This window comes from Rhincodon typus, chromosome 8 (genome assembly GCF_021869965.1).
Source record: "Rhincodon typus isolate 14 chromosome 8, sRhiTyp1.1, whole genome shotgun sequence".
Classification (NCBI taxonomy): Eukaryota; Metazoa; Chordata; class Chondrichthyes; order Orectolobiformes; family Rhincodontidae; genus Rhincodon; species Rhincodon typus.
The window spans coordinates 8,454,070-8,459,648 of record NC_063339.1 but is presented as its reverse complement, the minus strand read 5'-3'; positions in this window follow the sequence as shown (position 1 = coordinate 8,459,648).

The following is a 5,579-nucleotide window of genomic DNA, read 5'->3' as shown; positions in this document are numbered from 1 at the left end:
GGGTGTACGAAGCAGGGTGTACGAAGCAGGGTGTACGAAGCAGGGTGCGCGCAGCAGGGTGCGCGCAGCAGGGTGCACGCAGCAGGGTGCACGCCTGGCCAGCTGTGTCTTTAAAACAGACACAGAACCCCTAGTCTCTCAGTCTCTCTCTCAAGCTGCTGAGCTCAGGCTGCAAAGAGAATTAATAGGCTGATTGGAGACTGCAGCTTATCTCTCAACCAAGACTGAAAAGTTTAAATCCTTCATTATCCAGTTTCAGAATCCAAATCTATCATCTGTCATAGCTCATAGAACATATTCTAGAGCTTTGATTTTGACAATTTTTTTTGACTAGCAGCCTCATCGCTCTTGCTGCATAGGCAAGCTGGGATGAGGCATCACTAAAGGGACTCAGGGTCAGGCCACTCTCCCTCTCCCACTCTCTCTCTCTCTCTCTCCCCCTCTCTTGCTCTCTCTATGCAGACTCGAATAATGAAGAATGTGACTTAGGGAGATGATCTATGGACAGGCAGCACTGCAGAGGATCAGAAGGCCCGCGAGCACGTATCAAAGGAAGAATTGAATCCAAGTTCCAACTGCTGCAAAGTGCTCAATCATGGCCTAAGCAATGGCTCTGAAGGGGACTTTTAACCCCCTTCCTGCTCCATCCTCGTAAAGACGATAAATATTGCTGACCCATGCTACCTTGCCCTGCTCACTGTAACCATTTCCCCACCGCCAAACTCCCTGAACCTTTCCTCTGACCTCCTTCCCAAACCCTTCCCCTTGCAAACACCCACCTCCCTCACCTTCCCCTGCCTCCCCTTACCCACCCGCCCACAATATCACCCCACCGGCACAAGCCCCACATCGCAATCTTTACAGCAGCCTCAGTTGACAGGATTTAACAAGAAAATTTCATTTTTAGAGTGGCATTCAATACCCTAGAATATCCCAAAATGCGTTACAGCTGATGAAGTTTTTTTTATAGAATCCCTACAGTGTAGAAATAGGCCCTTTGGCCCAACAAGTCCACACCGACCCTCAGAGCATCCCACCCAGACCCATACCCCTATAACCCACCTAATCTAAACATCCCTGAACACTATGGGCAATTTAGCATGGCCAGTCCACCTAACCTGCATATCTTTGGACTGTGGGAGGAAACCGGAGCACCCGGAGGAAACCCACACAGACACGGGGAGAATGTGCAATCTCCACACAGACAGCCATCCGAAGGTGGAATCAAACCTGGGTCCCTGGCGCTGTGAGGTAGCAGTGCTAACCACTGAGCCACCATGCTGCCTCTAGGTGATACATTTGTTGACATGTATTCACTGTTCTAATGTAGGAAGCATGGCAACCAATATGTGAATAGCAAGCTCCCACAAACAGCCGCCACATTAACTGTTTAAGTGATCTTGCTATGGTACCAATGCTTGGCAGTTCTTCTGACCAAGGAAGGGAGATGTGATGGAGCCATTGCACAATCGCTTCATTGGCATAATGTCACAGAGAGGACGCAGGATGTTTGCAAAATCTAGTTGGGCATCCATATTGCTTTAGCACCTTTCACAAGGGCACTTTGATTCACTGTATCAAAGGATATATCAAAGACTGCTCTGCTCTCCACACATTCCCTGAAGTTGACACATTGTGAAGACCCAAAACGTCAGCTTTCCTGTTCCTCTGATGCTGCCTGACCTGCTGTGTCCCTCCAGCTCCACACTGTGTTATCTCTGACTCCAGCATCGGCAGTTCTTATTATCAGCGAGTGAAAATCATGTCTGTTGTCTCTCTCACAGTTCAGGAGCCATACTGGCATTCAGGAAAGATCTCCTGTACACTGAGCCTGAGATGTGAAGTAACAAGCTAGCTAGGCATTTGCCAACAGTTGAGGGCAGTGCCATGCCCTCATAGTTACTGTTTGCCTCCTTTCTTGAAGATTGAGCTTGAAATGGTGATTTGAACACTTTCTTTCCTGTTTGACAAGATGAGACTCAAGTTCCTTAACATTTATTCATGCATGCATGTGAGATGTACACATCCAAACATGGCCTACAGCTCAAACCATTTTTCTAAGAACAAAGGTTTTATACCAGTTGTACAGATAGCAAACTTCTAAAGGTTGACTTCTATAAATAATAAATCCTGATCAAAAGGTTACACACTTATTCATCCCATCTCTACCTAACAGTTCATAGTTCCTTGAAGGTGGAGTTGCAGGTAGACAGGGTAGTGAAGAAAGCATTTGGTACTGGTCAGTGTCTTTGAGTATAGGACCTGGGATGTCATGTTGCAACTGTACAGGAGATTAGTTTGGCCACTTTTGGAATACTGGGTTCAATTCTGGTCTCCCTGCTATAGGAAAGATGTTGTTAAACTTGAAAGGGTTCAGAAAAGAATTACAAGGATGTTGCTGGAATTGGAGGGTTTGAGCTATAGGGAGAGGCTGAATAGGCTGGGGCTATTTTCCCGGGAAGTGTTTGAGGCTGAGGAATGACCTTATGGAGGTTTATAAAATCATGAGAGGCACGGGTAGGATGAATAGTCAAGGTCTTCTTCCCAGCGTAGGGAAAATAAGAGGACATAGACTTAAGGCAACAAGGGAAAGATTTAAAAGGGACCTGAGGGGTAACGTTTCCATAGAGAGGGCGGTGCGTGTATTGAACGAGCTGCCAGAGGAAGTGGTGGAGGCTGGTACGATGACAAAATTTAAAAGGCATCTGGATGGGTATGTGAATAGGAAGCATTTAGAGAGGTATGGGCCAAATGCTGGCAAATGGGATCAGATTAATTTAGGATATCTGGTCGGTGTGGACAAGTTGGACTGGAGGGTTTGTCTCCGTGCTGTACATCTCTATAATTCTATAATAGCATTCACATAGTACACAGTCCAGGTTAAAACACATGACTATAATTATCCAATCATATCACTGCATGTTCATACCTTCTAGCTGCAAATATGTACTTGTGATGAGCAGAGAAAATATACTACTACTTTTTTCTCTTTCAAAATCACCATGACATTGTCAAACCCATGGAATGTTTTCACTCACTGCTAAAAGAAGACCTGAGTCTAAGAGGTTAGGGTTTCTCCTCTGTGTTTTAGGACATTCTCTAGGATATTGTCAGGATAAGAAGCTTGGGCTGCCCCTGATCAGCAGGCAACACTCGGCTAACCACTAAGTGACACATTAGAATTCAGTGCTCTGAATTTTATGAGCCCCTTCCTCTCCCGAAACCTGGTTTCAAATCTGCTGGGGGAGGGCGAGGAGGAAATGTGTAAAAACCAGCCTTCCATAGAATTCCTACATTTGGAAGGAGGTCATTTGGCCCCTCAAATCCAAACTCCTCTAAAGGGCATCCCAGCCAGATCCACCCCTCCTACCCTACCCTTGTAACCCTGCATTTCCTATGGCTAATCCACCTAGCCTCACATCACTGGACACTATGGACAATTTAGCATGGCCAATCCACCTTACCTGCACATCTTGGGACTGTGGAAGGAAACCCACACAGACAGACACCCATGGGTGGAATCGAACCTGGGTCCCTAGCGCTGTAGGCCAGCAGTACTAACCACTGAGCTGCCATGTAACCCTTATTAGAGCTCCCTCCATTTTGCCTTTCCTTGCAGTTTTTATGTTTTATTCCTTTATTCCCTTCCATCATGAGTAAAAAGAAATCTGTTGCGTCTTTCACAAACTCAGAGTATTTCCAGAACAACAAGCTACCACAGACAGTAATGTAACAACAACCAGGCCAGAAGGAAAATAAATAAAACTGGCAAATGACACAAACTGATCCAACTTGTAACAATAGAAACAGAAATTGCTGGAGAAACTTAGCAGGTCTGGGCAGCATCTGTGAAGAGAGAAATAAAGTTAACATTTCAGGTCCAGTGACCCTTCTTCAGTCTGACTTACCCTGTGTATTGCAAAATGGAAGTCCAGTATGATCCTTGCCAATTAATATTTGTTTTTACAGACATTTCCCCTCTGGGAGAGATTCTGCCTTCTTTTCAATGACACGTGTTGAACTGTAAAATTGGCCAAGTTATTCTCTAATCTGCTTTGAAAAATGTGTGATGGGTTCTTTAACATCCTCTTGAGAGTCTTGATTGGACCTTAGCTTAATGTGTCATCTGGTGTGACAAGAATCCTTGAGATTTTCTCAGTTAGTTTCCAAACTGAAGTATTAATATTTTTAAATGTGCTTTCTATTAAGTAAAATATTAAGTCCTGAGTCAATTTTCTAGCTTATTCTCTATTCCTTGGCAAAGCTTGGTGAAGGACAGTTTCAGCCTGAACCCAAACTGCTTTTTGAAAGTCACATCATACCAAAGACAGTATGAAAATGCACGGTAAAAACCGAAAGATGCTGTAAATCAGGAACAAAAACTGAAGTTGCTGGAAAAGTTCAGCAGGTCTGGCAGCTTCTGTGAAGGAAAGATCACAGCTACAGTTTCAGGTCCGTTGACCATTCCTCAGCAACTTCTGCTTTTATTCATAAAAATGCATGGGTTGAGGCTGGGTGTGTAATTAGACAAGACTGGTGATGTAAGCAAAGTAGTAATGTACCAAAAGGCCAGTTTTACTCTCTAGTGAATACTGAAAGAACTGCAGATGCTGTAAATCAGAAGCAAAAACAGAAATTGCTGGAAAAGCTCAGTAGGTCTGGCGGCATCCGTGGAGAGAAATCAGAGTTAACATTTTGGGTCCAGTGACCCTTCCTCAAAACTGATGGTAGCTAGAACAATGTCAATTTAAATGCAGAAGATAGGGAGGGGGTCGGGGCTAAAAGGTGGAGATAGATCCCAAAGAGAGAGAAAGGCAGTTGAACAGACAAAGGAGTGGATACTGATCAGGCTAGGGGATTGAATAGTTATTATTGGAGACTGTTAGTGGCTAACAATGGGCTGTGAGTATTGGAGACTATGTATTAACAAGGCCTGGTGTGTGGGAGTTGGGGTAAGGACATGAGAGAGCTCAAGCCCTAAAGTTATTGAACTCAATACTGAGTTCCCAGCGGAAAATGAAGTGTAGTTCTTCCAGCTTGCACTGAGCTTCGCTGGAGCACTGCAGCCGAGCCCTCATTTCTGAAGAAGGGTCCCAACCCGAAACGTCAGCTTTCCTGCTCCTCTGATGCTGCCTGGCCTGTAGTGTTCCTCCAGCTCCACACTGTTACCCGAGACAGAGATATTGACCAGGGAATCGGGTGGTGTGTTAAAGTGGCAGGCAACTGGAAGCTTTTTTTTCAGACAGGGCTTTTGCGGCCAAACCTACTTGAACTTTTCCTGCAATTTCTGTTTTTGCTTTGGTTTTACACTTTCTCTGGTAGCCTTTAGGAATGCCTTAAGTATGTTCTATATTGGGATTCCTCATGCATCACCTCCTTAGGCTCTGCCTCATTCACTTCCCCTCTCCCTCAAGCTGGTGTGTCGTTGTCAGCAATCACTTTCTGATATGATTCATTCATATGTGTCACTGGCTTAGAGAGCAGTTAAGAGTCAACTGCATTGCTGTGGGTCTGGAGTTGGATATAGGCCAGGCCAGGTAGGGACAAGAGATTCCGAGACAACAAGGTGCAGGGCTGGA